This window comes from Protopterus annectens, chromosome 4.part0, assembly GCF_019279795.1.
Source record: "Protopterus annectens isolate FY-2018-M chromosome 4.part0, PAN1.0, whole genome shotgun sequence".
Taxonomy (NCBI): Eukaryota; Metazoa; Chordata; order Ceratodontiformes; family Protopteridae; genus Protopterus; species Protopterus annectens.
In genome coordinates this window covers 1824029781-1824042282 of record NC_056733.1, presented here as the reverse complement: position 1 = coordinate 1824042282, position 12502 = coordinate 1824029781, and positions in this window count along the sequence as shown.

Sequence of the window (12502 nt, the reverse complement as noted above, 5' to 3'; positions counted from 1 at the left end):
TATTAACTTTTACAGACATCGGTCTGGAGCAAGAAAAAGTTTCCCAAACGGGGTACTTAGCTTTATTAAAGACTTCGGTTCTGAAATTCAATTTTGAAAATCTCAGGAGTCTGCCGACAGGCACTTGCAAACTGCTTTTGCTTCGGGCAGTGTGCGGCAAGAAAGACTGAAGAAAATGGCGTCGGTTGCAACTTTTATACCCCTGGCGCACTGACGTCAGGGAAGAGGCGACAGCAACCGACACTGGACCAAGACTTTGGAACTCGAGCCGACTGCGGGTTGCCTGCCAGCAGGATAACCCAAGTGTAATGACTGCAACAGTGAAACACGATGAACATCTCCTGTTGTAGGCAGGGAATGAGAGGAATCATTGTTTCCAGACTGTGAAAATGTTGACTCCATAAACTTTTCAGGTACCATTGAAGTTTCCTCATATGCAATCTTGCATATGGAATCAGTAGGATGCAGGATGCCATGAAGCCCAATGCCTGCAGAATTTGTCTTGCAGATAACTGGGTTTTTGCTGCCATCAGTTTGAAGTAAGTAGTCAGTTGCCTTTGCTTGTCTGGCGTGAGGTAAGCCATTTGGACAGTTGTATTCAAGCTTGCACCCAGGAATGCAATCTTTTGAGAGGGTACCATTTGTGATTTATTTTTGTTTATTGTGTACCCTAGGCATGTTAGAAGCCTTTTCACAAATGCCAGGTGTCGAAGAAGCATGTCCTAGTTCTCAGCTTGAATGAGAAAGTCGTCCAAGTAAGGCTATATTTGTATACATCTTTGTCTGCAAAATGCAATTACTGGTGCCAGGCACTTTGTAAACGACCCTGGGCGCAGTAGATAAGCCAAAGAGCAGTGCAGAGAATTGGTAATGCATTAAGCCAGCCTTAAATATGAGGAATTTTCTGCACAACTGTCTTATTGGGACTTGCAGGTATGCCTCTTTTAGGTCTAATGTCACCTGCCAAGCATTCTTGCCCAGCATGGGCAGAGGCTGCTGCAAAGCCAGCAGTTTGAATTTTGGAATGTCCAGGTATGTGTTCAAAATCGATAAATCCAGTATTGGCCACCAGGCCCTGTCCTTTTTGGGTACCAAGAACAGTCGAGTAAAAAGCTTGTCCTTTTTCCTGTTCTGGTACTGGCTGAATGGCCCCCATATCCATGAGGGACGTAACCAGTTTCTGTGCCTCTGCCCATTGATTTTTTGGCAGATCCGGCCAACCGTCTGCCACTGGCAGAGTGTGGAAATGGAATCTGTATCCCTGTGATACTATGTTTAGTACCCACTTGTCCTGGGTTAATAACTGCCAGTTTTGAGCAAAAAGTGCTAATTTTCCCACTAAGGGTGCTGCCAAAAGACAAGTGCTTGGTGTAGGCAGAGGGAAGTCATTGAGACTGTTTTCTGTAGGTTTGCGCTTTATCTCCTCCAGATTTGGAGGTAGAAGCGCCCCATTGCTTTGACCTGTACGAATCTTGCGCCTGGTATCTGGAACCCTTACAGCATCTGGATTTGCCCCTTTGAGCTCGGTCTGACACAGGAAAGGACCAATTTTTTGTAGGCCAGTGTCTACTGAATCTTGGTGGCTGCACTTGTAAGAAATCTTCAACAGTTTGCATAGACTTAGGTTTGTCTTCCATTTTCTTTAAAACCTCTTCTGCCTTAATATCAAACAGAGTATCATGCTGTAAAGGTGCATCTAGCAATTTAGCTTTAACATGATCAGGCAAATTTTGCTCCTTTAGCCAGACATGCCTCCTAATCACAGATCAAGTACCTGCGGCCCTGCAGGAGGCCTCTAAGGAGTCAAAACCACATTGCAAAGTATGCTTTCCAACTTGTTCAGATGCATGCAATAATTCCTGCAATTCTTTATTTTCTGCACATTCAGAAATCAACATCATTTTCTGTTTCAGCAATCCCATAACAAGTTGTTGATACTTAAGCATTCATGACAGTTTAACGCCCTGATTGCCAAGGTTGCAGATATATAAACCTTTTTTCCCCATCTGTCCAGTGCCCTTGAATCTCTGTCAGAGGGGGCAGGATTTTTTGCTGTTGAGACCTTAACTCCCTTTGGACCCTGTGAAATAGTTTCAGAATCAGCAGCAAGGTTTCTAAATAAAAATTTATGCGAGTAAGGGACCCGTAATATCGGTCAGGCTTACTGGGAGCCGAAGGTAAGGAGTCAGGGGTCAAGCTTGACTCCGAAAACACATCATCCACAATGTCTAAAACAGGGGGAATGGCTAAAGGTTTGTGCTGAGGGAGAAGGAGGAAATCTCTGAGCCTCTTTTTTGATTCCGAGAAAACTTGACTCTCCCAGTGAAAATGCTCCCTCAAAGTATGCAAGGTTTCTCCAAAAGAGTAATCCTCAAGGGGAAATGCAGATGGTTATAGACTCCTCTGCATCAGAATCCTCATAGGGAGGTATAGATAATTCCTGATCAGAAGAAATAGAAACCTGATCTGAAGATTCATAATCAGTGTCTTGCCTAGGCCTCTTATCTGGAGGGGGATGGGTACCCCTGATCAAGGTAATAAGGTTTTCAGCCATTTTGATCATCTGTTTTTTAGGAATAGAGGCCTGTGCATGTGGCTCATGCATCGGTTTTTTAGTTTTAAAAGTTGCTTTTGTCTTTGATTTTGCAGCTGTCGTCGATTTGATATACAAATGTTGAGGTCTGAATACACCCTCACAAGCCGGTGCCTGCTCAGCGGCTTCGGACCCATCCGAGGGAGATACATCAGTCGGTCCAATACCTTGAGTATCTTGTGGCATGCCGGACTCCACATGGGTGTCAGTAGAGGCCTGCGACGCGAAGGTAGTGGGTGTATCAGGGGCTGCGAAAGCGCCTCACTGAGTACCAACGAAACAGCCACTGGCTTAGAAGAAGCTTTGTCGTCTGTTTTCTGGATCTCAACTGCCCTTCTCTGTCCTTTTCTTTGCATTTTTTATGTACTCCAGTAGTTGGATTGCAATCAGACGACATTTCTGGGTAATTAAATGCGTTTCCAAAATACTTGGAGGCAAAAATATACAGACGCTTAATAGTGCGTTGGTTAAATCTAGCACAAAACCGACAGCCAGGCACGTTGTGATCAGGGCCTAGAAAAGGAATACAGTATAAATGGAAATCCTTATGAGGTATTTGCTTCCCACACGTAATACAAATAATTAACTATTTCTGACATCGATATGGAGCAAGAAAAAAGTTTCCCCAACGGGGTACTTAGCTTTAGTGAAGACTTCAGTTCTAAAATTCAAACTCGAACATTTTAGTAGTCGGCCGACCGGCACTTGAGAAATGCTTCTGCTTTGGGCACCGCGCAGCAAGAAAGACTAAAGAAAATGGCGTCTGCTACATGTTGTATACCCCTGACGACCTGACATCATGGAAGAGGAGACAGCAACTGACGCAGGACCCAAGACTTTGGAATTCAGGCCGATTGAGGGCAACCTGCCAGCAGATTACCCAAATGTAATGACTGCAATAGTGAAACACGAAGAACATCTGGTGGCTTTTACTTGACATGTTAGCTTTGTGTTAGAAAAGCTTAACATTTGCTCCGCTTCAACCAGATCATCTGGCTGATCTGTGGGTAACATGGAAAACTGTTTTACTGATTGCTCTGACTTCTGCAAGAAAGGCATCCAAGTTTCAAGTTCTTATGATGGGTTAACCTTATCTCATTTTCCAGAGAGACAGGGTTTCTTTGAGAACTAATCCTTATTTTATGCCTAGAAAGGTTTCAGTTTAAGTCAAAAGTACAGTTGTGTACACTTACCATAAATGTAGATGTTAAAGTGTATTCACTGTTGCAGTCATCACACTTGGGTTTATCTGCCTGCAGGTAGTCCTCAGCTGGCCCGAATACCAGAGTTGTGGGATTTCTGCATCTGTCGCCTCTTCCATGACGTTAGGTCGTCATGGGTATAAAACATGCAGCCGATGCCATTACATCAGTTTTTCTTGCCCCAGATGTCAAGAGCCCCCAAAATAGGAAGCAATCACATGCAGTAAAAAGTAAATACCATTTCCATAAGATATGGCCAAAAAAGAGGATAGGTAGAAGGTACAGAAAAGACAGGGGGCTGGAGGGACGGTAACCAGGACTGCAACAGTGAATACACTCGAACATCTACATTTATGGTACGTGTACACAGCTGTACTATGTTCTTCATGTTTCACTGTGGCAGTCAACACACTTGGGTGGATTCCCAAAGCTGAAGAAGGGTGGAGGCAGACAAGAAGTACTAGGGCTGGCTAGCAGGCCTTGTAAGACTGCTGTGGCAAATCCATCTCTGAATTTAGAAAAGATAGGTAAGTGGTAATGCTTGGTGAAGGTGTGCACAGAACTCCAGGTTGCAGCTTCCAGGATGTCCCTGGTAGGGACTCCCCTGAGAAATGCTGTAGAGGTTGAGGTAGCCCTAGTGGAATGAGGTCTGATCCCCTGTGGGATAAGTTTTCCATGGTGTTTGTAGCAGAAATGGTTGCAGTGTGCTATCCATTTAGAAATGGTTTGCTTTGAAATGGCCTTGCCCTCTGCCCCTGTAGCAAAGCTGACTAGCAGCTGGTCAGATTTTCTGAATGGTTTAGTCCTGTCAAGGTAGAACCTGAGCTGTTTGTGCACGTCCAAGGAGTGCAGGATCCTTTCCCCTTTATTCTGAGGATAAGGAAAAAAGGTTGGTAAATGGATGGACTGGTTTAAAGCCACACTGGATACCACCTTGGGCATAAATGATGGGTGAGTCCTGAGGGAAACCCTGTCCGCATGGAGGATAATGAAGGGTTCCACAGCTATAAGGGCCTGTAACTCAGACACTCTTCTTGCTGAAGTGATGGCTAGAAGTAAGGCTGTTTTCCAAGAGAGGAATTTTAACTCTCGTGTAGCAGCAGGCTCAAAAGGGGGAGTGTGAGCTTCTCTAGTACAAAATTTAGGTCCCAGGCAGGAGTGGGAGCTCTCCTTGGGGATCTTAAATTGTTAGCTCCTCTCAGGAACTGTTTGATCAGAGGGTGAGAGAAGAGGGGTGGCTCAGTATTGTAATGAGCTGAGATGGCAGAGGAATGAATCTTAATTGATGAGAAGGATAGGCCTTTGTGGAGCAGCTCTGCTAGATAATCTAGGATTTTGAGGTAAGGTGGGCACGGCTGTGTCCTTTCCTTGAGACTGGCTCCAAGAACAGCATCTTTTCCACTTTTCTGAATAGGATTTCCTAGTACTAGGCCTCCTGGCCTCAAGGATAACATCTAGCACCTGTTTGCTGAGGGTTGCTGTTGTATTCAGGGAATAAGCCAGGCTGCCAGATTCAAGCTTTGCAGCTGAGGATGCAAAATCTGTCCCCTCCTGCTGGGACAGCAGAGAGGGGGTCTGATGTAGATGCCAGGGTGGCACTGCTGTCAGATTCCATAGAAGTGGGTACCAGTGCTGGTGTGGCCAGTCTGGTGCAATAAGGATTGTCCTTGGTCTGTCCTGTTTGATCTTGAGTAGTACTTTTGAAATGAGGGGCAGAGGGGAAAAGCATAGACTGAGAGGTTTTCCCATGTAAAGGATAGGGCATCCACTTTCCATGCTTGGCTGTGGGGAATTCTGGTGCAAAATTGGCTCAGGTGATGGTTTGGGGGGGAAGCAAGGAGGTCCACCTCTGATGTCCCCCAACTGTGTATTAGAAGTTTGAATGAGTTGGGTTCCAGTTTCCACTCGTGTGGGTCCATTAGATTTATGCTCAAGTTGTCTGCCAGTGAATTTTCTTTGCCTGGCACGACGTGAGCTTGCGGGTGCACTTGATTACTTAAGGCTGTGTTCCACGGAGCCATGGCTAACCTGCAGAGTGGGTAGGAATGAGTTCCCCCTGCTTATGTACCACATAACTATGGTGTTGTCTGTCTTTATCAAGAGTTGTCCTGGCAGGATAAGGTATTTGAAGGCTGCAGGTGCACTTGATTGCTCAAGGCTGTGTTCCACAGAGCCATGGCTAACCTGCAGAGTGGGTAGGAATGAGTTCCCCCTGCTTATGTACCACATAACTATGGTGTTGTCTGTCTTTATCAAGAGTTGTCCTGGCAGGATAAGGTATTTGAAGGCTGCAGGTGCACTTGATTGCTCAAGGCTGTGTTCCACAGAACCATTGCTAACCTGCAGAGTGGGTAGGAATGAGTTCCCCTGGTTTGTTTATGTGCCACATAACTGTGGTGTTGCCTGTCTTTATCAAGAGTTGTCCTGGCAAGATAAGGTATTTGAAGGCTGTCAGTGCATTCTGTACAGATAACATTTCTTTTTGACTGATATGTAGGTGAATTTGTCCTGCTCTCCATTTGGCTTGAATGCATTTGCCTGCCATGTGAGCCCCCCATGCATAGTCAGATGAGTCTGTTATCAGGGTTTGGGCGGCGGGGGGGTTGAGTGAAAGGGAGTCCCTTGTTGTATTTGCAAGCCTCTGCTCACCAAAGGAACTCTGTCCTTAGGCAAGGAATGATGGGAATCAGTTTCCAGGTCCTGAGAAAGATGATACCAGAGACTTTTTAAGTACCACTGAAGTTTCCTCAGATACAGTCTTGCATATGGAATCAGTAAAATACATGAGGCCATGAACCCTAGGGCTTGCAGTATTTTTCTTGCAGATAGCTAGGTTTGGGTGGCCAGTAGTTTGAAATAAGTTGCCAAATAAACCTGCTTTTCTGGAGTGAGGAATGCCATCTGGGAAGTTGTGTTCAAGCTTGCTCCCAGGAATACAGTTTTTTGGTTGGGTACCAGATGTGATTTCTTTTTGTTGCTGGTATACCCCTGAGAAGTTGTCTCTTTACAAAGGTCAGGTGCTGAAGTCGCAATTCCTGACTGTCCGCCTAAATCAGGCAATCACCCAAGAATGGGCCAATTTGAATATTTATCTGCCTGCAGTAAGCAATGGCTGGAGCCAGGCACTTTGTGAATACACTGGGCGCAGTAGATAAGCCAAAGGGAAGTTCAGAGAACAGATACTGCATAGAGTCTGCCCTGAAACAGAAATATTTCCTGCAAGATTCCCTTATGGGGATGTGCAAATAAACTTCTTTTAAGTCCAGGGTGTCTAGCCAGGAGTCCTCAGCTAGCATAGGAAGGAGCTGCTGGAGTGTAAGCATTTTGAATTTTGGTACCACCAGGAAAGTGTTTAAGGTTGACAGATCCAGAATAGGGCGCCAAGAGTTCTCTTTCCTGGGCACCAGGAACAGCCTGGAGTAGAAACCCTGTCTCCTTTGCTCTGTTGGCACAGGTTGAATAGCCCTGATACAGAGAAGAGAAAGTACTTGCTTTTGGGCCTCTGTCCACTGGTTTGGAGGAAGGTCTGGCAATCCGCTTCGGGTTGGCAGAGTGGAAATAGAATCGGTACACCTGGGATACAATGTTGAAGACCCATCGGTCCTGGGTAATATACTCCCAGTTTTTTGCACGCAAGGTGAGTTTTCCTCCTAGGGGTGCAAGTACTTGGGCATGGCTGGGAAGGGTTAAGGACAAGTCAGTGTGAACTTTTTACATAGGGGTGGCTTACCACTCCCAGTTTCTGAGGAAGGAGCACTCCATTGTTTAGATCTGTGCATACCCTGAAACTGAAGTCTTTGTGGTCTGTTGCCCCTGGATTTGGGCTGAGAAGGTCTGGACGGGACTGGAAAGGACCAATTTTTTTGAAGGCCAATGCCTACTGAATCTTGGTGGCTTTACCTGTAAAAAATCTTTTAACAGTTTGCATGGATTTAGCTTTTTCTTCCATCTTTTTAAGAACAACTTCTGCTTTAGAGCCAAACAAACAGTCTTGGTTTAATGGAGCATCAAGTAATTTTGCCTTAATATGGTCTGGCAAGATTTGATCCTTCACCCAAGCATGCCTTCTCAGAACAGACCCAGTAACAGCAGCCCTGCAAGATCCTTCCAAGGCATCAAAATCACACTGTAAAGTATGTTTACCAACTTGGTTTGCAGAATGTATTAAGTCTTGCAAGTCCTTATTTTCTGTACAATCAGGAATCAACAACATTTTTTGTTTAATTAGATCAATAATATGCTGCTGGTACTTCAGCATGTGAAACTAGCAACTTAAAGCCCAGATGGCAAGAGTTTCAGAGGTATATACCTTCTTACCCCATCTATCTAGAGCCCTACAATCCCTGTCTGAAGAGGTAGGGTTTTTGGCTGTAGAAGCCTTAATACCTTTAGGTCCATGGGAAATGGTGTTTGGATTCACAGTGGGATTTTCAGAGAGAAATTTGTGAGAGTCAGGTACTCTGTAGTATCTGTCAGGCTTTCTAGGAGCAGGTGGTAAAGTATCAGGGGTAAGGCTGGATTCCATGAAGACATCAGCTACAATATCCAGGATGGGGGAATAGCTAGAGGCCTATGCTGAAGCAAGTCTAAAAGTTCCCAGAGTCTCTTTTTGGACTGTGGGTAGTCCTGGCATTCCCAGCGGAAATGCTCTCTTAGGGTATGAAAGGTTTCACTGAAAAAAAGGTCCTCTTGGGGGGGGGGCTGAGGAAATTGACTCCTCTGCATCAGAGTCCTCATAGGTAGATTAGGGTATGTCCTGGTAATCACAGGGGTCAGAGTCATCAGACTCATGGTCTGAAGAATCTGAAGGAAAATCAATTCTTTGTCTTTTAGAAGGGGAAGGCTGGCTTCCCCTAATTAAAGTTATAAGGTCGTCAGCCATTCTAAGCATTTCTTTCTGTTGCATGGGAGTTTGAGAATGTGCTTTGGTTGTCAGTTTCCTAGGCATAGTGCAAACTCTGGGCCTGAGAAATTCAGTAGATTTAGTCATTAACGAAGTAGTCTGTTTAATACGAACATCAGATCTGAATACACCCTCAGAAGCAGGTGTCTGCACAGCGGCTCCGGACCCATCCATGTAGAGACATCCACAGGTTCCATAGTCGAAGCATATTGTGGCATACCAGACTCCAAATGGGTCTCAGTAGAGGCCTGCGAATCTGTAAAAGCGGATAACAGGGGCTGCAGAACTGCCTCAGAGTACCGGCGGACTGGCGACTAGCTTAACGGAAGCGTCGTCAGCAGTTTTGGACCTATGGGGACTCTGTCTTTATCTATGCATTTTTTTCGAAGGTCGGGAGTTGGCTGGCTTACCGACGCCATTTCGGAATACGGAGAACGAGAGTGAAAGAATTTAGAGACAAAAATCGCCCGAAGACGAATAGTTCAGGCGTTGAACAAGGCATAAAACCGACAGCGAGGGACGTCGTGGTCTGGGCCTAGACAGGTGATACAGTAAGAATGAAAATCTCTGTGAGGTATTTGCTTTCCACAGGCAAGACAATTGTTAGCTTTTCCTGACATCGTTTAGAGCAAGAAAAAAAGGATCCCCAATGGGGTACTTAGCTTTAGAAGACGTCAGGTTTGAAACTCGAAAAATGAAAATTTCACGTAGCTGCCAACCGGCACTTACGAATTGCTTCTGCTTCGGGATCCTGAAAGGCAAGAAAAGCTGATGTAATGGCATCGGCTGCATCATGACGTCATGGATGAGGCGACAGCATCCAACGCAGAAATCCCAAGACTCTGGTACTCAGGCCAACTGAGGGCTACCTGGAGGCAGATAATCCAAGTGTGATGACCTCAACAGTGAAACATGAACTTCTGCATTTTATAAGTTCATTTGACAAGCCATGTAATGACTGTTTATCAGTATAAGAGAGTAACAAATCAGATTGGTGATAGCTACAACTTTTGAATATACTTGTTTAATTTTTATATACCATGTACTAGTATAATCAATCATCATAGCTTTTTCTTATTCATTTTGTGAAAATCTGGGTTAGTAACTAGAGGGTCTTTGTCACTTTTTTCATTTGTGGCTGATGTAAACAGACAGATGTAAAATGAACACATTTAAGTGTGTGCGTATTTACTATTCTTTAGGATTTAAGACAGTGTTCATCTATGATTTTTGTGACATCTAACATTATACCGGGGTAAAAGTACAGGCCACACAGAAATAAGACATTTGTATTCAGCTTGTTATACATGCATTTTGTAATTTGACCAGTGTTGCAACATGCCTCTGAATTAATTTAATTTGTCTTTAAGCGAGTCACATGTGCTGGGTTTTTTTTATTTGGTTTTACAAATATGGATCATATCTGCATACTATTTGCTGAAAAAGTGAGAAGAGTTGCATTTTTCTATTTCATGACTGTTGATATGGACAAGAAAGTAGCTTGTTCATACTGTAATCCCTGCTTGTGGGGCAGAACACTGGAATGCTAGTTTATCGTTCGTAACAGATGTTTGGTCTTTCATTTTGGATATTTACAGTAATTAGTCAGTAGGTAATGCTTATATCGATAATGTAATGTTCTATTTGACATTTGTTTTCTTGGTTAATTTTTGTGGCTGGATACCTTGGATGGTTTTAGTAGGTGTGTGCTTAACCTTGACATCTGGTTTTGTGACTTTACTAAAACAGCTTATTGCATTGCAGTTGTTTAAGTCTTATGACTTTAGCAACTATGATAGTAATATAGTACAAATACACTGTGAGGAAATGGCTGTGGTGGCTGACAAGGGACTTGCTGGAGCTGAATTAGGTGTGCAGATGAAAGAACAGTGTCATGTTACTTAACCCAGATCTCAGTCATGAGTGCACCTGTATGTAACTGGCTACCAAGGCGTAGTACAGAGGATTGTCAGGGTACTGCAAAGTCTGCAAACCACTGTGCAGTCTTGTTGCAAAGAAGCACCATAACCATTCCAGCAATTAGTGCGCAACATTAAAACTCTTAATTTAACAAGCTATTTTCTGTAGTCAACAATACAGGGTTTGATTCTTTCAACTTCCATATGCCTACTGTGTGACTCTGTCCAACTCATTTGCCTAGACAGCACTCCCATGCGTCTGACCCTCTTTGATCTTCTTTTCCTTTGTATTATAATTGGCTCCTCAAATACCTGATTAAAGGAACTAAACCTTTATCAATAAATAAAGACCTGTCATAATACAATTTCATATTCTCCACCTCTGGAACAAACTTCCACTGCATGTAAAGCAGAGTACCACCCATGTTACCTTCAAAATAAACATGGATATTTGGGGAAGCAGCCTCAAAATTCTTCCCATCTATCTTGCCTTGTCCTCTTTTCCTCTTTACAACTAGGGGGAACTTCTGAATATGAATTATTGGCTAGACTTGCAATGGTATGGTCACTAACTTCCAAGTACTTGGCTATTATACACCTGTAAACCAAATACCAGCCAGTCTACATGATGTGACCATGGAGATACTTTACCGCAGTCAAAAAACTGTCCATCCAGAGGATGTGTGGCCTGTACAGACTCTGTTGTATGACCTATGGCTTTTTTTTTGGGGGGGGGGGAGCATGACCTACACCTTAGCTTGTGGAAATGCCATTATATATATTAAAACACAAGACCCGTAAATTAATGACTACAACCTTGCCTGCATGGCCATCTTCGCAGGATAAGACTTGACTCTGCTGTTTACAGCCAAACATGAAGAATAGATGCACTCAGCACATTTGGATGGCTTTCTGTTGGCAGTCTGTTGTATTTATTCATGCTGCAATTTCTGCTATCCAATAAGTCTGCTCAGGATATGTTCAGCTGCTATTTAGGTTTCAGCTCTTCAGTTTCCAAGTAATTGGCCCTGGCATGGTGGTTCATCACTTTTTTCGATTGTACTTGGAGTTTTAGTTAATGAGCCATTGTAGATATGTGCACGCTGGAAGTGAACAGACACTTAGGTTAATAACCTGAGTTACTATGTTAAACAGCTGTCAGGAAGATCTAGTGGACAAGACCCAATGTAAAACTGCACTTCCATGTTGTCTTTACTGGGAAAAATGTACCTTTGTTAGTCTTGCACTAGTTCTTAACTTTTTGTTTAGTGTTCTGCATTCAATTTTGGGAGAATATTTTATAATTACATGTTTTGTAAAAATAGAAAAACAGAAAAAGAGAATGTCTGTAAAAGTGATTCTGGTGTTGAAGTACTTTTTTTTTCACCAAACTGTTAATACTTTACAGATTGGGTTGATTGGTTAGGGTACTGATGATAACAGGTATATAATAGGGTAGAAATTGTATCTGATGAAGTCCGGTGAGGACGAAAACGCATGGATTGTTAACAGCGTTCATTCATTGCTACTTAACTGGTGAATAAACTTTTGAGCAGTTGGGCTACTTCTCCTTCTGGCATACTTCTTATTTCTTTGGTTTACAGATTGGGTCCCAAATTGAAATTCCACGAAATTGTCATTGTGAACTCTCATATGGCCTCTTTTATATATAGCAAGTACTATACTTGGATTCTTCCTGGGGACTACAACTGTTGCTCATACGGCCAAGCGAAATTAATATCCATAACATGTCAACTAAGTTCACAGAATCTTCACAGAGAGACCACTTGTGACGCATCAGAACAGCTCTGCTTAGTTTGTCCGCAAGCACGCTGTTTTTTCCCTGGGATATGCATTGCAATTAGAAAGCAGTCCGATTAAATCA